At 39.8% G+C, this 21,625-nt stretch overlaps 2 pseudogenes; both read right to left on the bottom strand.

The window, feature by feature from the left end:
* Positions 1-4,894: 4,894 nt before the first annotated feature.
* LOC143400810 (oxysterol-binding protein-related protein 9-like) lies at positions 4,895-16,420 on the bottom strand (annotated as a pseudogene).
* Positions 11,627-12,360, bottom strand: LOC143400808 (calcineurin B homologous protein 1 pseudogene; annotated as a pseudogene).
* Positions 16,421-21,625: the final 5,205 nt, after the last annotated feature.

The raw sequence follows: 21,625 nt of genomic DNA, 5'->3' as shown, positions 1-21,625 counted from the left end.
AATGACATTAGCAATTAGGAAAAATGCAAATCAAAACTACACTGAGATTTCATCTCACACCAGTCAGAACAGCATTTATCAAGAATGCCAACAATAATAAATTCTGGAGAGGATGTGGAAAAAAGGAACACTTTCAGACTATTGGTGAGACTGTAGCTTAGTGCAACTAATATGGAAATCAGTATGGATGTTCCTCAAAAGAACAGAAAAGGAACCACCATATGACCTAGCTATACTATCTCTCAGTATTTATCCTGAAGAACTAAAGTCATTTCACCATAGTGATACATGCATATCATATCTACATCAACATAATTCACAATAGCCTAACTGTGGAATCAGCTTAGGTGTCCATCAATGGATGAAAGGATAAAGAAAATGTGATACATATACATAGTGGAGTTTTATTTTGCCATAAAGAAAAATAAAATTATGTCATTTGCAGAAAAATGGCTAGAACTTGAGAACAATTATTTTAAGCAAAATAAGTCAAACTCAGAAGGTCAAGAGATGTGTTTTATATGTGGAAGGTAGAGAGGAAAAGGGAAAAGAGAGGTGTAGGGGTAGATCTCATGAAAATCAAAGGGAAATCACAGGACTAGAGGAAACAGACAGGGGGATGGAGAAGAGGAGGAAAAGGAGAAATACTGGGGAATAATATTGGTCAAATTATAGTGTTATATTGTGTGCATATATAAATATGTAATAATAAATCCCACCATTATGTACAACCTTAATGCACCAAAAAAGTGGGAAAAAATAAATGACTAAATATTCTGCATTTATCTGTTTCTTTGATTAAACATGTTTCGTGATCAGTTTAAAAATCTATTTTTTCTTCTTCTACAGCCTATCTGTTTCTGCATGTCTTCAATAGTGAAGCCACCAGGACCATCATATTTAAAATTAAACTGGCTTAGAATCCAGGTTCTGGCCTTTATTGGCTGAAAAAACTTAAACAAGTTATTTAACCTTTCTGAGATTATTTCTTCTTCTATAAAGAGAGGATAATACTAATTACTTTGCAGGTTGTTAGATAACCAGACATTCAAGAAAAGTTTAGTACAATGTTTACAGTGAGGCCTGGTGCGTAGAAAGCACTCAATACATTATAACTGATCAGATAATAATGTGGTTATCACTATTGGGTTGTAGCACAGAAAAGGAATCTCATTCCCTGTGGCACCTTTACATGGCTAAGTCTTCAATGAAGAAACAAATGCATCCATGAATACAGAACATATGGGAAGAAAGTAAAATAATACTCAATTTTTGCTGGTATCTCAGAAAAAACATCAGGAGAAAGAGGACAAGAGAAAAAGATGTGGTGAAGTGGCACATGCCTATAATTCCAGCAACTCATCTGTAATCCCATGGATTTGGAGGCCTAAGGCAGAAGGATTGCAGTTTAAGGCCAGCATCAGCAATTTAGCAAGACCTTTTCTAAATAAAAAATAAAAAGGACTGGGGATGTATCTCAGGTGTAAAGCACCCCTGGGTTCCATCCCTGTACAAAAAAAAACAGGAAAAAAAGAGATGTTCTGAAACACAGAATAAGACAAAAACAAAGGCAGGGTGCAGTGGCACACACCTGTGATCCCAGTGGCTCGGAAAACTGAGACAAGAGGATGGTGAGTTTAAAGCCAGCCTCAGCAACAGCAAGGCACTAAGCAACTCAGTGAAACCCTGTTTCTATGTAAAATACAAAATAGGGCTGGGGATGTGCCTCAGTGTTCGAGTGCCCCTAAATTCAATCCCTGGTACCCACACCACAAAAAAAAAAAAAAAAAAAAAAAGGCTGAGGATGTGGCTAGTGGTTGAGAACCCCTGAGTTCAATCCCCGGCACATCCTCCCACAATACCCCCCCCCCAAAAAAAGAGAAACACAAAGGAAGTCAAAGAATGATATAAGTGGAAAAGATTGAGAAATAACATATAGCATAGAGGGAGATCATAAGTTTCCAGGAGAATAAGTAAGGGATGCAGAAAGAGTATTGGCTTTAGGAACCTAATCCTCTCGTCTCATGGTTATCATTGTCTTCTATAGCTCAGTCATTGTTGTCTACCTCTAGTCCAAAAATCCCTATGCCTGAGAGAAGGGCAAATTCTTTGGCCTCTTTCTTGGGCACTGCTTCACTTTAACTTCTCACATATATCCTGAGGATGAGGAAGTAAAGAGAGCCCTCAGGAGGTTGCTGGGGAAAGAAGGGAATTTCAGGGAGAAATGAGGGGAAAGAAAAGTTTCTTCATAATTTATTTATTTTTTTAATGTTCAATTCCCTAGGCCACACACCTAGGCCCCTGCAGAGGGTCAGAGTGACTGTGTGGTATCTAAGAGAGAGATGGAGGCCCAGTTAAGATGTATATCTACACAAAACATCTTAAATTCAAACATGATCATTCCTGTTGGTGATAAGTATTTCCTTTCTTCTCCATCCTGTCTTTACTGCCCTCACTTCTACAGATTCCCTAACTCTGCCATGCCCATTTCTGTATCATCTCTCTCCATTTGTCATGTCCAGTGTAGAAGAACCAGTCCAGCATTCTGGAAACTTTGCACATTATCTTAGTTATTTCTGTCTAACTGCAGCCCAAATATCCTTATGCCCCAAATACTACTTAATCTACTTTCTGAATTAAGAAGCATTTTTCATGTTTTGTGAATTAAGAAACATTTTTCATGCTTTTGCAAACAAGTCTGAGCTCCAAGTTCACTTCTTTCCTTACACCCTTCCACACCATTACAGTGGATCATAGTGTACGTGTGTGTGTGAGTGTGTGTGTATGAGAGAGAGAGAGACACAGAGAGAGAGATTGAGAGACTGATGCAAAAAAAGAGAAAATGGGAAACTAAAGAGTCAGATAAGAAAAGATAAGTATCTTTAATTCATATCTGAAACTGAAAAACATGTTCATATCTACAATTCTTAATATCTAATCTCTATATGTTTGTTTCTTTTCCATTCCGTTTTTAATTGTTTTCATCTCCATTATAGATTTCTCCATTCTGTTCTAATTGTCTTGTCATCATCACTTCTAATTTCTACCATGTCTTCTCTCCTTCTCCATCAGGATGCTTTATTTTCCCTTACTTGAGGAAGATTGATGGGGAAGTTGAAGCTCTGAGAATTTCATGAGGGATTCCACCTCTTGGGTCCCCTTCTTCCTCTGGGAGAAGTCTTTTCTGCTGTCCTTTAATAAACATCTACTTTCCACTCTGAAAAAAAAAAAAAGAATTTCATGATTTCACCCAAGAATATACAGCAATGTTTTAAAACTTAACTGAGATATTTAATCCAATGACTTTCCAAGTATATGTTGTTGCTTTTACAACGTTATCAAATGTACCAGCAACTTAGAAATTACATCAAAATGGGTTATCAGGCAGAAAGTTCCACTACTTCAGCCCTAGCATTTTCCTGACCATCCAGCTTTCCAAGGATCACAACACTAATCCCATTTTTAGAGTTGATTTTCTTCTACTCTCAATCTCTTCGTAAGATAATGACCCTGGATCTGTCTTCAAATGTTACACAGTGGATAATAGCTGTTCTGAATTCATCTTCCAGTGGAATTCTGGGCTTCCAGACATAAACACAAATTCAGATTGTAGGTGATAAAATATTGTGATGGAGCATGGATGAAGAAAGAGCCTAGGAAGAAGGAAAAGAAACATCAGTATAAGCCCCATTTTCTATGAAATCCTATTTCCTTTTCAATGCCTGTCTACATTCATACTTATCAAAGCCTCACAAGAATGGAATGGAGAATAGAATAGAGAACCTGTCTAAAATAGAACCATTCTCACCTCTTTCCCCTTCTCATTTGCCTTTTTCCCTCAGTAGCTCACACCATCTTGATGTCAGTCCTGTTGGTCAGATAGTTCAGATGTATCTGTCTTGAGTTGAACCCCTGTAAGTCCAGCTGCCCACTTGACATCTCCACTTAGACTTCAAATCCAGGATGTTTCACATCAGGACTGTCATCTTTTTCCATCTGAGCCTGTTTCTTCTCCTGCATCCCAGTCATCACATCCAGTCAATTTCATCTCAACAGTTCTTACGTCCATCTACTTCTCTCCTTTCCCACTGTTTTACTTGAGGTCTGAGTGTTGCTCATTTTTACTGTAATAGCTTCATCACTAGCATATCAATGAGTAATGTTATGCAGATAGACTATGATGTGATAAACAAATCAAAATCTTAGTGATAAGAAACAGGTTTATCTCTTGCTGTTGGCACATGCCTATTACCATCTATCCAGAATTTTTGCCATGTCACTCTTTCTCAAGTATGTAAACTGACAGAATAACCTCCATTTTGCTTTTTCTTTGTTTGTTTTTCCAGGATTAGATGCAATTTAATAATAGTTCACTTCCAAAATAAAAGTTATCATAAGTGAAACCATAAAATTTCCTAACACTTGCTTTTAATATATTGCACTAATATTTTAAAACAACTCTTGAGAAATCAATATTTACAATAGATGGAAGATTTATGAAAAATCTGCCATCGGGTATATTTTTGTGTGTATATATTTGTATATGTAGAACCCAAGAGATTACATGAATGAGGAAATAAGAGTCTGTATATCATGTCTTAACAGCAGAACAAGAGTACAGGGTGTGAAAAATTTCAAAGCATGGGGTCTGGAACAGGAGCACACATCTTGTTTCAAAATTTAAAGTTTTCTCAGGACTGAAGTCAAAATCTTAACTGCCATAGAAAAAGAGAAGCTTTTCCAGCTTTAATTGTTCATCTGCGTCAGAAGTCCAGTATCCCTGAGATAGGAACCACTGCAATACGAAAGGAGTGATAGGTTCTCCCAAAGGAAGATTGTTGCTTAATCTGGACAACTTGCCCTGGTCATTGGATATAAACTTTTGTTTCCCAGCCTAATGTTTCACAGCACCAAGACATTTCAGTAATGGTTCATCATAAACCCAGCATTCATGGAATAATTTTGTCTCCCACTGAATTTCCTTCTCTTTCCTTTCTTGGGCTTCTGTTCTTTGTCTTTCTTCAAGTCAGTGCTTTGCTTCAGTTGCTGCATCAATGTCTCTGCTTTTTAAATTGAAAGTGACATCCTTCCAAAGGCAGTGGGACTCATATTCATTCTGATCTTCCAACTTCCTCACTTTCTTCTTGATTATAGGCAACTTCTTGGTAGCTACAAAGACTGTATTTTCCCCTGTAGCGTATTTTGCATACATTACACCATTCCATTCCCCTTCAATTGAGCAAAAAGACTTCTTGTCGTTTGGAGAAAAAAAAATCTAAGCAGTAATTCTGTGTTTCTTGCCTCCATAGAAAGGTTTAGTGTGGAAGATGATATTTGCACTATAACCAGTTTGGGAACAATTAATATTGTATTCTCCTCCTAGTTCCACCCAGGGCACTGTGAGGATAGACCTTCCATAACCATTGGGGAATATGAGAATGTAATGCTCATCATAGTCTAACCATGAGACACAGCCTTTCCCTATGTTGTGCACCCCAATCGACATCCCAAGGAATTCTGATTTAGTCCAGATATGAGCATTGAATTGGATTTTCTTGTTAAAACAGTCAGCATAAAAGGCTGAAATGGGTGGATGATGGGAAACCTGCTCAGCCACTTTTGTTACACTGTTTTTGGAAACCCAGGGAACTGGTCCTTCTGAAACTAGCTCTGTGTTGTCTTCAGTGTCATTTGGTAATGTCCAGTGACACTGAAAGATCTCACCCAAAATGGCTTTTTGGCAACCAATCCTTTCCTTCCTGCATGAAAGGCGGAGAGGTACCATTTCACAACCTGAACCATTAGATCTCTGGGATCTTTCTGGTCACTAATGCTCACAAACAGGTCCGTATGTGCAAAAAAAGACTGCATACATTTCTAAAAGAGATCTTCTTTCAAGAATAAATGTTGGGGCTCTCGGACCCAACATGGCAGCCGGCAAGGAGGTAACACTTTCAATGCCTCTGCAGTAACGGGAGCAGAGAGGCCCATTAATACACCTACATGCGACCTGATGAGGGACTTCTAGCAAAATTCCGCTGAAAGGAGACCTGCGGAAATTAGTAAGTCTATTGGAGGGGTCAGTTTGTCCCAGATGAGTGAATCTCGGCAACATGGATCCCGCCGGCCAACGCCGAACTCCTGCTGCCCACACATTGCAGCGAACTTACAAACGGCCACAGCCTGCTTGGGCCCCCACCGGCCTGGCGCAGAGGCGGTTCGGCACTGCAAAGGACCACCCCCTCCCCTCCGCCAGCTCGGCGCTGTGAACGTCGACCCCCACCCCCTACCCCCGCGCTCGTGTGAACAGCTCCCGCAGGGGCACAGTCCCGCCGGCCGCCACCGAACTCCTGCTGCTCACACATTGCAGCGAGCATATGAAAGGCCGCTGCCTGGCTAGGCCCTGCCTGCCCAGCTCTGTGAACTGCCTCTGGCAGTTCGGCGCTGCAAACGACCACCCCACCCCCCAACCCCGCGCTCATGTGGACAGCTCCCACCTGCTGGGTGCTGCAAAAGGCCCCGCCCGCCCGGCTCTTTGAACAGCCCTGCCCGCCCGGGGGAATCAGGAGTGGCGCCGGACCCGTGGCTCGGAAATCCTGGCTACCGCTACCACCAGTGCTGACAACTGAGGTCTCTTGCACCAGCTTCCAGGGGCGTGGCTACCAGAGGGCAAGCAAATTCACTGGGGGTTCTCAGCCCCAAGCTCTACAAACTTAGGGTCCAAGGGAATGGCAGACAGGGAGAACGTGCCCAGGCATTCATGAAAACAGGGCTCACAGGAGCAGCAGACTTGGCGTGTAGCCACTATTGTGGTGAGCGTCACCTGTGCACTCAGGATTGGAGACCCGCCCAGTCCAGGAGGAAGAGCTGCTGCACAGTGACTGGCTCCCGCCTACTGAGAGGAGAAGCTTGGCCTGGTGGGCACAGCTCCACCTACTGGAAAAATAGTGAATCGAACTCTAAGACTGCATTTATTAATTTTTTTTTTTTTGGTTTTGTTTTGTTTTTGTTGCTGTTGTTGTTTTCTTAAAAATTTTTTTAATTCATTTTATTTTATTTTATTTTTTAATACTAATTTTCATTTTTATTATTGCTATTATAATTTCTTTTTAATTTTCTGTTTCTTTTCTCTCTCTCTTCTTCTGTCTTTGCATTTCTTTTCAATTCTCATATTTCCCCTTCCTTGAATACTACCTGCCTACTCTCATTCTCTTTGGTGACTTCTTCCTTTCCCCTATAATACCTTTCCTCCCAAGCATCAAATAAATTTATAGGAGTAAACAGTAACTCAGCAGTCAAACAGAACAAGAAGCAATATGAGCAACATGAAAAAGCAAGGAAGAAAAGGAGTACAAATAATGCAGGAAAGCCTAAATATTCAGGAGGATATAGATTCATCAGAGAAATGGTCATATAAAGAACTCAAGGAATACCTTAGACAGATGGAATGGAACCTTAAAGAGGATACGAGACAGCAAATTCAAGCAGCGAAAGAACACATTGAGAATGAGTTACAAAAACAGATAAAAGAAGAAGTTAAGCATCTTTGTCAGGAGATAGAGATTATAAAAAAGAATCAAATAATAATCTTAGAAATGAAGGAAATTATAAACCAAATTAAAAACTCAAATGAGAGCATCACTAATAGAGTGGAGCAAGTAGAAGCCAGAACGTCAGATAATGAAGACAAAATATATCATCTTGAAAAGAGTCTAGCCAACTCTGATAGGCTGGTTAAAAATCACGAGAGAAACATCCAAGAGATAAGTGATAACATTAAAAAACCAAATTTAAGAGTCATCGGGATAGAGGAAGGTACAGAGATTCAAACCAAGGAAATGAGTAACCTGCTACATGAAATAATTACAGAAAACTTTCCAGAAATAAAAAAGGAAACAGATATACAAATTGTAGATGCATACAGGACACCGAGCATACAAAATCAAAGTAGACCAACGCCAAGACACTTTGTTATAAAGATATCCAATATACAGAACAAAGAGAAAATATTAAAAGCTACAAGAGAAAGGAGGCAGATTACATTCAGGGGTAAACCAATAAGGTTAACAATGGATTTTTCATTACAGACGCTGAAAGCGAGAAGATCCTGGAACAACGTATTTCAAACACTGAAAGACAATGGATGCCAACCAAGAATTCTGTATCCAGCAAAATTAAGCTTCAGGTACAACAACGAAATAAAAATCTTTCATATTAAACAAAAGCTAAAAGAATTTGCAGCCAGAAAACCAGCATTGCAAAGCATCTTGAGCAAAACACTACATGAGGAAGAAATGAAAAACAATAACCAAAGCCAACAGTGGGAAGTACCTCAGTAAAGACAGACGGAGGGTGGAAAGCTAATCATGGAGAAACAAACTAAATTTAAAAAAAAAAAAAAGAGAGAGAGACAAATAATCAAACATGGCTGGAAGTACAAACCATATAGCAATAGTAACTCTAAAGTTAATGGTTTAAATTCTCCAGTAAAGCGACATAGACTGGTAACATGGATTAAAAAAACAAATCCAACAATATGCTGCCTCCAGGAGACACATCTGACTGGAAAAGACATACACAGGCTGAAGGTGAAAGGTTGGGAAAAAATATACCACGCACACGGTCCTCGCAAGCAAGCAGGGGTGGCCATCCTCATATTGAATAAAATCGACTTCAAGACTAAGTTAATCCAAAGGGATAAGGAAGGACAATATATACTGTTAAAAGGAACCATTCACCAACAAGATATAACAATTATCAATATTTATGCACCAAATAATGGTGCTGCGACGTTCATAAAACAAATTCTCCTCAAGTACAAGAATCAAATAGACCACAACACAATAATTATGTGTTGTGGTCTATTTGACACACCTCTCTCACCATTGGACAGATCCTCCAAACAAAAGTTGAATAAAGAAACTATAGATCTCAATATCACAATCAATAACCTAGACTTAACTGACATATATAGAATATATCAACTATCATCAAGTGGATATACTTTTTTCTCAGCAGCACATGGATCCTTCTCAAAAATAGACCATATATTATGCCATAGGGCAACCCTCAGCAAATATAAAGGGGTGGAGATAATACCATGCATTTTATCTTATCATAATGGAATGAAACTGGAAATCAATGATAAAAGAAGGATGGGAAAATCCTATATCACATGGAAAATGAACAATATGTTACTGAATGATCAAGAGGTTACAGAAGACATAAAGAAGGAAATAAAAAAATTCTTAGAGATAAATGAAAATACAGACACAACTTATCGGAATCTATGGGACACAATGAAAGCAGTTTTAAGAGGGAAATTCATCGCCTGGAGGTCATTCCTCAAAAAAAAAAGAAAAACCAACAAATAAATGAGCTCACACTTCATCTCAAAGCCCTAGAAAAGGAACAACAAAACAACAGCAAATGCAGCAGAAGGCAAGAAATAATTAAAATCAGAGCGGAAATCAACGAAATTGAAACAAAAGAAACTATTGAAAAAATTAACAAAACTAAAAGTTGGTTCTTCGAAAAAATAAGTAAGATTGACAGACCCTTAGCCATGCTAACGAAGAGAAGAAGAGAGAGAACTCAAATTACTAACATACGGGATGAAAAAGGCAATATCACAACAGATGCTACAGAAATACAGAAGACAATTAGAAATTATTTTGAAACCTATATTCCAATAAAATAGAAGATAGTGAAGACATTGATAAATTTCTTTTTTTGTTGTTTTTTTTTGTTTGTTTGTTTGTTTGTTTTTTTGTTTTGTTTTAACCACAAGTATTTATTGATGGATCAAAGAATACAACCGAAATAGGACAATAAGGCACAACTGTGGATTAAAAGTTTGCTATACAGCCAAAGGAGTGGGGAAGCCATAATCTTAGGAACTTTAAAAATGCAAATCAAAGAGACTCTGAAGTACCTCTCTAGCGATCAGTAACAGACAATTTCTTCCTTTTATACAATTCCTATATTACATCACTTGATCACAAAACTGATACTTCTTAAAGAATTTCTCATTCATTTATACTTGAACCATCAAGCCTGGCCACTCCCCTGTTCCCCACCTTTATCCATCCCTTTGTAGTAATATTTGTTAGCAATTCCCTTCCTAAAGATTGGTTAACACATCTTGAATAGCCTTCTGAAGCAAGGAAACAAGCAAGCAAGCAATGAGTCAGGGGGATTATAAATTCAACATGAGGCAGGGGGAGATAAATGAATAGACTCACAGACATATATAGGATGGCAATGGCCAGATTCAATGAAGTCTAATTAAGCTGACTTTGGCAGAGAAGTTGCTCTGGCTCACTCAAAGTCCTGTAATGCCACCTCACATTGTCTTACCAGGGTCAGACCCCTTGTTTTTAAGGGATCAGTGGTGGCCTATACAAGGAGCTATGGACATAATGCAACCGGGCAGCTAATGACACAATACATTCAATGCTTTGGACCTGTATTGGGATTAAATATGGATTCCAGCATTAACATTTGCCAATTGTAAAGTTCATAAATAATTTTGTGCAAAACTTCAAAACACTGAGGACCATCTTTAACTATTTTGGACTTGGAAAAGTTAGGCACTTCCATAACAATAGTTTTTCCACTTGGAAATGTGAAGTGAAAAACATTCCAGTGCACTAACAAGGAGGCATAAACCATGCTGCAGAATGTAAATGTAGCAGGTTTTATAAGACGCCCAGCCATCATGTTCAAAAAGTCATGAAAAGGTCCCTAAGAATGCTGTCAGAACAGCTATTCTGGTAGCAACAGTGTCCCAAAGCTAAGCAGACCTGTAGGCATATGAATATTTTCTGAATAGTGAACACTGCGCTCATAGGAAAAGCCATGTAGGTACATAAGTCGAGAATCAGAGGGTAGAGGCAGAGCAATCCGAGTAAGACACACAAAACAGGTGGCTCTACACTTTTCAGTTATCAATTTCTTCTCTATATCTTCACAAACTATGAAATGTTTTCACCAAGGCCAGCTTCCAAGAAGGATATCTCCACCCTTTGATGACAGAGCAGTGCAGAGGATCAAGAAAGGGTCACATTCTTCCAAGAGAAGTGTTGATTACCAAAAAGCTCCTGGAAAGGTAACATCCTAGGTACTCATTTAAGAGTGAAGGTAGATAAAAACTGCCAGACCACTGAACTATCCTGCCAAGTCAGAAATACATTTAACAGGCATAGTTTGGGGTGCTAAGAGAAACACAGGGAATGTTGAGGCTCAATAAAAAGCAGGGAGGCTGAAAGACTAAGTGGAGGTAAGTTGTGTGACAGGGAAATAAGAAGCAAAGGACATATAAGAAGGAAGTAGGAGCAAGCTAAACCTCGCTGAAGGGAGTCTACATCCAGTTAGAGTTTTGCTGGCTGGTTCTTGGCATGATTCCATCTCTTTCTCAAACTGGATGGATGTGTGACATTGAGCAGCAGAACAGGGGAACATGGTATTTATAAATGGAGAACTGGTAGATGGATACTGAAGAGAAATAGACTGGATGTACCATTCTGAAATGCCCTGTTTATACACCAAAGGCAGTTTTGTGTACACAGAACATATTTGGGGTTGTCATGCAACAGCAGTAGTATTCTGGGAGAAGGAGAATGAAGGGGTGGAGGTGGGGTTGGTGGACAGGAGGACTCTTAAGTTCCAGTTCTTAAATACTAGAAAGCAAGGAACAGTTTGGTCTCTGTCCTTTAGTGAAGAAATCGGATGCTCATTTTCTGTTCTACATCCACCTTCTCCAAAACCTTAACAAATTCTGTGAAAGATATAGCACTGTCCCCATCCTGGTCAGCCTCCTGGATGGTCCTGTCTGCAATGCTGCCCAGCTGCTCATCTGAGATATTCACTCCAACCATCATGCGTAGCACCTGTAACAGCTCATCACGGGAGATCTTGTCATCTTTATCCAAATCATACAGTCGAAAAGCAAAGTGCAGTTTGTTGCTTCGGCTGTTGAGTGGTTCTGGTCCATTCACATCTTTGCTCTTTTCATTGTCCTCAATGGGTCGGAAATGAGCCAAAGTTCTCATGAATCCACGGAAGTTTACCTGGTCCTCTCCCTCTGGAAAGAAGGCATTAATGATCCGGTCCCCCAATGGGTTGATGGCAAGTTCTGGAATCCTCTGGAAATCTTCACGGCTGAGAGTCCCATTCTCTCCTTTGTCCAGGCTGGTGAATCGGCTGTAGAGACGAGTGATCTGACTGTGGGAAAAGCCAGTCTCCTTCTTGATCTCTCGAGCTCTTCGTCCCTCAGTAACGTGGAGGCCCGAGACCCCATCACTGTGCTGGGAGCTCCTCCAGGAGCGGCGGTGCCTGAAGCTAAGGCAGTGGAAGGGAGGGTGGGAGGGAAGAAAAGGCGATAAATTTCTTAAGACATATGATTTGCCCAGACTGAGTCAGGAGGATACATACAATTTGAACAGACCAATATCAATGGATGAAATTGAAGAAGCAATCAAAAGACTACCAACCAAGAAAAGCCCAGGACCGGAAGGGTATACAGTGGAGTTTTACAAAACCTTTAAAGAAGAATTAAAACCAATACTTTTCAAGTTATTTCAGGAAATAGAAAAAGAGGGAGCTCTTCCAAATTCATTCTATGAGGCCAACATCACGTTGATTCCGAAACCAAAGACACCTCAAAGAAAGAAAACTACAGACCAATATCCCTGATGAACCTAGATACAAAAATCCTCAATAAAATTCTGGCGAATCGGATACAAAGGCACATCAAAAAAATTGTGCACCATGAACAAGTAGGATTCATCCCTGGGATGCAAGGATGGTTCAATATACGGAAATCAATAAATATTATTCACCACATCAATAGACTTAAAGATAAGAACCATATAATCATCTCAATAGATGCAGAAAAAGCATTCAACAAAGTACAGCATCCCTTTATGTTCAAACCATTAGAAAAACTAGGGATAACAGGAAATTACCTTGACATTGTAAAAGCTATCTATGCTAAGCCTCAGGCTAGCATCATTCTGAATGGAGAAAAATTGAAGGCATTCCCTCTAAAATCTGGAACAAGACATGGATGCCCTCTATCACCACTTCTATTCAATATAGTTCTCAAAACACTGGCCAGAGCAATTAGACAGATGAAAGAAATTAAAGGCATAAAAATAGGAAAAGAAGAACTTAAATTATCACTATTTGCGGATGACATGATTCTATACCTCGAAGACCCAAAAGGGTCTACAAAAAAACTACTAGAACTAATAAATGAATTCAGCAAAGTGGCAGGATATAAAATCAACACGCATAAATCAAAGGCATTTCTGTACATCAGCGTCAAAACTTCTGAAACGGAAATGAGGAAAAACACTCCATTCACAATATCCTCAAAAAAAAATAATAATAAAATAAAATACTTGGGAATCAACCTAACAAAGAGGTGAAAGATTTATACAATGAAAACTACAGAACCCTAAAGAGAGAAGTAGAAGAAGATCTTAGAAGATGGAAAAATATTCCCTGTTCATGGATAGGCAGAACTAACATCATCAAAATGGCGATATTACCAAAAGTTCTCTATAGGTTTAATGCAATGCCAATCAAAATCCCAAAGGCATTTCTTGTAGAAATAGAGAAAGCAATCATGAAATTCATATGGAAAAATAAAAGACCCAGAATAGCAAAAGCAATTCTAAGCAGGAAGTGTGAATCAGGCGGTATAGCGATACCAGACTTCAAACTATATTACAGAGCAATAGTAACAAAACCAGCATGGTACTGGTACCAAAACAGGCGGGTGGACCAATGGTACAGAATAGAGGACACAAAGACCAATCCACAAAGTTACAACTATCTTATATTTGATAAAGGGGCTAAAAGCATGCAATGGAGGAAGGATAGCATCTTCAACAAATGGTGTTGGAAAAACTGGAAATCCATATGCAACAAAATAAAACTGAACCCCCTCCTCTCGCCATGCACAAAAGTTAACTCAAAATGGATCAAGGAGCTTGATATCAAATCAGAGACTCTGCGTCTGATAGAAGAAAAAGTTGGCTCCGATCTACATATAGTGGGGTCGGGCTCCAAATTCCTTAATAGGACACCCATAGCACAAGAGTTAATAGCAAGAATCAACAAATGGGACTTACTTAAACTAAAAAGTTTTTTCACAGCAAGAGAAACAATAAGAGAGGTAAATAGGGAGCCTACATCATGGGAACAAATATTTACTCCTCACACTTCAGATAGAGCCCTAATATCCAGAATATACAAAGAACTCAAAAAATTAGACAATAAGATAACAAATAACCCAATCAACAAATGGGCCAAGGACCTGAACAGAAACTTCTCAGAGGAGGACATACAATCAATCAACAAGTACATGAAAAAATGCTCACCATCTCTAGCAGTCAGAGAAATGCAAATCAAAACCACCCTAAGATACCATCTCACTCCAGTAAGATTGGCAGCCATTCTGAAGTCAAACAACAAGTGCTGGCGAGGATGTGGGGAAAAGGGTACTCTTGTACATTGCTGGTGGGACTGCAAATTGATGCGGCCAATTTGGAAAGCAGTATGGAGATTCCTGGGAAAGCTGGGAATGGAACCACCATTTGATCCAGCTATTGCCCTTCTCGGACTATTCCCTGAAGACCTTAAAAGAGCATACTACAGGGATACTGCCACATCGATGTTCATAGCAGCACAATTCACAATAGCTAGACTGTGGAACCAACCCAGATGCCCTTCAATGGATGAATGGATAAAAAAAATGTGGCATCTATACACCATGGAGTATTACGCAGCACTAAAAAATGACAAAATCATGGAATTTGCAGGGAAATGGATGGCACTAGAGCAGATTATGCTTAGTGAAGCTAGCCAATCCCTAAAAAACAAATACCAAATGTCTTCTTTGATATAATGAGAGCAACTAAGAACAGAGCAGGGAGGAAGAGCAGGAAGAAAAGATTAACATTAAACAGAGACATGAGGTGGGAGGGAAAGGGAGAGAAAAGAGAAATTGCATGGAAATGGAAGGAGACCCTCATTGTTATACAAAATTACATATAAGAGGTTGTGAGGGGAATGGGAAAATAAACAAGGAGAGAAATGAATTACAGTAGATGGGGTAGAGAGAGAAGATGGGAGGGGAGGGGAGGGGGGATAGTAGAGGATAGGAAAGGTAGCAGAATACAACAGTTACTAATAGGGCATTATGTAAAAATGTGGATGTGTAACTGATGTGATTCTGCAATCTGTATTTGGGGTAAAAATGGGAGTTCATAACCCACTTGAATCTAATGTATGAAATATGATATGTCAAGAGCTTTGTAAGGTTTTGAACAACCAATAAAAAAAAATATTAAATTATTAAAAAAAAGAAAAAAAAAGAAAAAATGTTGGAAGAACTACCTTAGTAAGATCCATTCCAAGCCTAACATGTGACAAGAAGTGCATGATAACACTCTTGTGCTCTTCCACTGACCCTGCCTCCCCGTCATCGTCTCTATCAGTCATGTGAATCAAAAAGGTCAGCATCACTTGTACCATTGGACATGGAAGAATTCAGTGATTCTGTGGTATCTGGGAGCTTTAGGCTATTTCACAAACTGCTATGTGTCAAGACTGAGGCAGAACCAGAAGAATCTATTAACCGTTTGGGGGATGAGCCACTCTGATAGAATTCATCAGCATCATAGAATTCATCCTCACTGGGCTGGGGATGTGGCTCAAGCGGTAGCACACTTGCCTGGCATGCGTGCGGCCTTGGTTCAGTCCTCAGCACCACATACAAAGATGTTGTGTCCCCTGAAAACTAAAAAAAATATTAAAAATTCTCTCTCTCTCTCTCTCTCTCTCTAAAAAAAAAGAATTCATCCTCACTGCTACAGTAAGAAAACTCTGGCACTGTATTTGGAGACAAGGTGACATGACATGGAGAAGTTAGACTGCTACTAGGTGGTGAATGCCAACTGCCTGTACTATTTGGTGTTGGAGTCTGATGAAGTCCCAAGGTAGCTAGTTCAGGTTCAACAGTTAAGGAAGACAGACGCTGCTCTGACTTACAAAACTGAGCTGGTCCTGGAGGTAAGACAGTCTGGGAAGGCATTGTGCTGATTTCAGGTTCCAAGGGACTGGGTTGATATATTGCATCTACAGGATTAACAGTACTTTTAGCAATCTGCAGCAACACGATGCAGTGTTTAATAGATTCTATCATGCTATTTGTTGTTTCTTTGAGAGTTTCAATTTTCTTTCTCTGTTCATCATCTTCACAGTTTGAAGCTTGTCATCAAAAAGCTTTAGTTGTTCTATCAAGATTTGTAAGGTAAGCATCTGCCTATGTTAGTTTCTTGTCAAAGTCTTGGACAATAGGAACAAATCCTGAATCCAAACCTCTGCAAGTGGCCAGCAAGAAAGCCATTCTCCGAATCCCCAGCCCTTGGTGCCTTCTGGGGTGGGAGCCGGGGCCTGCTTCAGCTCACCCCTCTTCTACTCCCTCAATCAGATTTCTGGCCCCGCAGCAGAGCAGGAGGCCTAGCCAGAGGTTCAGCACAGCATCTCTCCTCCCCTATTTTGAATATTGCTAGTTTTTAGGGTAGAAGGAAAGAATAAGTGTGACACATGGTAAACTGACGCTTAAACCTTCCATCCAGAAGTGGAAAACACTCCAACCACTTGTCATTTATCAAAGCAAATCTTGTAGCCACATCTAATTTCAAGGGCAAATAAGCCAACCATGTGCCAGGAAAAGGCCAGAAATATTTAATTGATATGAATGACTACTAACTACCTTCTTGCCTCCTGTTTTGCCCAATTCTTATTATCCATACTGCCACCAGAGAAATCACTCCAATATACAAATTTGACCATAGTACTCTCTTAGCCAAAAATAATAAATGGATTCCATATTATTAAACATAGAACCCAAACTCTTAGATCAGGCTCCTGCTTTCCTAATTTTACCATTCCAATCTCCCATGACTGAACCACCTAGAATCCTGCAATTTCGTGAAACTACCTGCAAGTCCTTGAACCACACCAAGCTCTCTGCCACCTCTAGCCTTTTCTGGGAAAAAAAAAAATTATCCCTTGCAATTCCCCTCTACCATCAAAAAATAAAAATTAAAAGATAAAATTAAAAAAATAAATCACCTTTTATTGTCTACCACCCCAGTCAATAGTAAGGAATTGAAGATCAGGACTTATGTCTCATACACTTTTATATTCTAGTGTCTGGCACAGTATCTAGCACAATAGGCACAGTCGAACCTCCACATCCTCAGGTTCTGGAGTTTTGTTTGGTTGGTTGTGTGTGTGTGTGTGTGTGTGTGTGTGAGAGAGAGAGAGAGAGAGAGAGAGAGAGAGAGAGAGAGAGAGAGACTGGGGATTGAACCCAGGGCTTTGCATATTCTAGGAAAGCAATTTACTACTGAGCCATACTCTCAGACTCTGGATGGTAACAAAAAAATCACATACACGATTTGGAGATTTCCATTGAGGAGTAATTGCACAAGGAAGCCTGGAATCTTCCATGGAAAAACTAATTCAGGAAATTCCCTACCTAGAGAGGATGTGGATTCAGAGAAATGATGCCCTTTCAAAGAACTTGAACAACAAATTTGGGCTATAGACTTCTTTCTCTTCCCTCCTTAACTGAAACTAAGGAAAGAACTATTCCAGACTCCCTGAGTGTCCGCATTCCCAAATATTGGAAGGATTTCTTCTTGGAGGCCTGACATTTTTGGTTCCTAATGTCCATGTTAGAGAGGATGCTCTTGTTCTTCTCATAACTTCTCTCAAAGCAGAATTTTTTTTTTTTTAATACCAGAGATTGAACCCAGGGGCGCTTAACCACTGAGTCACATCCCCAGCCTTTTTGTGTATTTTATTTAGAGACTGGGTCTTACTGAGTTCCTTGGGGCCTCACTAAATTGCTGAGGTTGGCTTTGAGCTTGTGATCTTCCTGCCTAAATCTCATGAGCTGCTAGGATTACAGGTGGGCACTACCACGCCCAGCAAAGACAAAATATTCTTACCTTAGTTACTTTTTAACAAAATCAGAAGCCAGACAAAAGTGCAGAATTAGTTGTTGTTGTTGTTGTTGTTGTTGTTGTTGTTTTTCCCCAGAACTAGGGATTTTGATAGGTTAAGAAGATGGAACAAATGGCACAGAAGTCCATGAAACTCACATGTTGCCCCAAGCTGATGGGTGGGTGGCTTCTTTGAGTAAAGCCCCACAAAACATTTCTTAAAGTGCTTTGAGAATGAATAATGCTTTAGAAATACAAATCAAACTCAATTCAAAACTACTTTGAATTCTTATTTACTGAGGGTTGGAGTTAAAATTCAGTGAAAACAGATTGGTTGAATGAAAAGCATGGCAAATTCTCTCCTTAAAAGTCACCAGTATATGTGGACAAAATAAAAACCACCATTTCAGGACTCTAATTTAACCAAAGGCATTTCACACACAGATTTATCAGCAAAGCCCATGGGGCTTTACTGGCTTAAAGCACACTTTCCAACCAATCATGACTGACCAAAAACTTTGCTTTCCCTAGGGGAATACCAGGAAACCAAACTAAAAATAAATAAATAAATAAGGTGGGGGTAGTTAAATGGTAGAACACATGCTTAGCATGCACAATGCTATAGATTCAGTCCAAGCACCAAAAATTAAAATGATGAGATTTCTTTTAAAAGATGACTAATCACTAAGTGATTATATAAATGGCTACACACAGCAAGGGAAACATATTTCATAGAACTTGTCCACAAAAGTAATTAAACAAACAAAAGTAGCAACAGTTGCTAACTCTTAGAAATAGGGTGATTATAATTTAGAGCTGATATAATAGTTTTATCTAAAGTGTCCAATTTTAATGTTGTAGGGACAGACAGGGCAAAGCATTCCAGCCAGATTCAGAAGGCAAAGCTTTTGCTGTAATCAAATAATCCCCTGAACCCCAAGTTAAGGTATTTTCAGAATTTTATACCCAATATGTAAGGGGAGGGGCTCAGAAGTTCGCAGTCTGCAGAAGTTCACATAAAAGCAAATTTTTCTTTCACTGTTTTGGGCAAGTTAACCCTTCAAGGATAACACCTGAGAAGGGGACAGCTTCTTCTCCCCTTTGTTTCCTCATCCTGCCAGCTATTATCATGGAGCCCAATTAGTAACTTCTCTTATCTTGGAGAGGTAGACATCTCTTTTATTGCTGAGTAATATTCCATTGTGTATATATGCCACATTTTTTAATCCATTCATCTAGGTTAGTTCCACAGTTTAGCTATTGTGAATTTGTGCTGCTATAAACATTGATGTGGCTGTGTCCCTGTAGTATGCTGTTTTTAAGTCCTTGGGTATAGAATGAGGAGAGGGGTAGCTGGGTCAAATGGTGGTTCCTTTTCCAGTTTTCCAAGGAATCTCCATATTGCTTTCCATATTGGCTGCAAAATTTGCAGTCCCACCAGCAGTGTATGAGTGTGCCTTTTCCCCCACATCCTTGCCAACACTTACTGTTGTTTGTCTTCATAATAGCTGCCATCTGGCTGGAGTGAGATGATATATTAGAGTAGTTTTAATGAATTTCTGTAATTGCTAGAGATTATAAACATTTTTTCATATATTTGTTGATTGATTGTATATCCTCTTCTGAGAAGTGTCTGTTCAGGTCCTTGGCCCATTTGTTGATTGGGTTATTATTATTATTATTATTATTTGCTTAGCTTTTTGAGTTATTTATATTCTCTGATATAAGGAGGCTGATTCATAGTGGGGTAGGGAGGGGGAGCATGGGAGGAATAGAGGAACTCTAGATAGGGCAGAGGGGTGGGAGGGGAAGGGAGGGGGCAGTGGGTTAGCCAGGATGGTGGAATGTGATGGACATCATTATCCAAAGTACATGTATGAAGACACAAATTGGTGTGAACATACTTTATATACAACCAGAGATATGAAAATATGTGCTGTATATGTGTAATAAGAATTGTAATGTATTCTGCTGTCATTTATTTTTTTAAAAATCAATTTAAAAATTTTTTTTTTAAAAAAGTAGACTTCTCTATGAAGCTCCAGCTCAAGGCTACAAACTACTATACTGGATACATTTTGTGAAAAACTAGTAAGGGGTGTTCAGCACCTGGAGTGCCAATTTCTTCCAGGCCAGTAGCCAAGTAAAATAGAGCAACACAAAAATAGGAAGTTTATCTACATTGAACACTTTTGTAGAGACTCTTTTGTTGGCAGTCCTAAAATCAGCCATGGTAAAGACTTCTGGAGGAATCCAGTTAAGATTTTCTGTGGAGAAAGGGGTGCCACTAACGTTAACAACAAAAAATATGAAACAAGCAAAGAAATATGAAAATATGACACATACATGGGAGGGAACAGTCAATAAAACCTGTTTCTGGAGATCCCAGATCCCAGATGTTGGACAAAAATACTTCAAAAGCACTTATTAAATATACTTGTAGTGAGAAACTAATGTGACTCCATTTTTAAAAATAAATAAATAACAGCGGCTTCTACCTCAAAGCCTGTCCTAAGGAAGGGGGCGTGACCCTTGTCCTTGGAAAAACCCACAGAGCACGCCTAAGCACATACCCACTCTGCTGAGTTGTTTGTCTGCAAATAACAGGAAAGATCTGAGGCTCCAGGTGTCCCTGACTCAGTTAGGCTGATGAGGACCCATAGCAACCCCCCTAGCAACCTCCAATCAGTATGAGACAGGGAGAATGCCTGGAATGCCAGATGACCCCCAAGTAGTTTATGGTGGTTGATAACAAGTTGGGAAACCATGTAGTTTATCACGTACACCCCTCGTGGCCTAAACCAATCAGTTCAAAAGAATCCCCTTCTTGTACTAACCAATCACCCCTACCCATCTTGTTCCCACCATTGAATGTGCTAATCAATGTTTGATTTTCCCATGGTATGGAATGATTTGCTGTGTGATGTAGTGAGGCATAGATTATTCCCGCAAAACCTATAAAATCTCACTGAACAAAGGACCAGGACTCATTCCCTGGGACCACTGCATTGGGAACAGTTGTGAGTCCAGGCTCGAGCTTGCAATAAAGACTCTTGTGTGCTTGCATTGGATTTGGCTCCTGGAGGTCTACTGGGGTCCCACAAATCTGGCATAACATCAGGGGCTGGGGTTGCGGCTCACCTAGCATGCATGAGGAACTGGGCTTGATCCTCAGCACCACATAAATGTAAAATACAGATATGGCGTCCACCTAAAACTAAATATATATATGCAAAGAAGTAAAGAGATAACATCAAAGACTCAGCAAATAAAAAATTTCATTATAAAGACTAAAACGGGGAGCCAGCCATTCTGGGAACCGCCCATTTTATCCCAGTTGAGACCAAGCACAGAGCAGCAAGCCTAGCCGGGAGAGCACACAAGCGCATGCACGCACCCAGGGCCCATCCTGCCCCGGCTCAGGCTGGCGAATCCCTTGGCAGCCAAGCGGTCCTCTAGGCTGGGAAGGTGAAGCCAGGAAGGTGAGGAACCAGAAGAGCCTGCCAAGGAGGTGGGTGCAGATTGTTCAACCCTGAAGAGTGTGACTGAAAGGAGCCGGAGGCCGAGGTCCGGATGAGGCCAGTAGCGCAGAGAAG

Source organism: Callospermophilus lateralis, chromosome 6 (assembly GCF_048772815.1).
Source record: "Callospermophilus lateralis isolate mCalLat2 chromosome 6, mCalLat2.hap1, whole genome shotgun sequence".
NCBI lineage: Eukaryota > Metazoa > Chordata > Mammalia > Rodentia > Sciuridae > Callospermophilus > Callospermophilus lateralis.
Note: the sequence above shows the minus strand (reverse complement) of the source record. Positions and strands in the feature narration are given on the sequence as shown.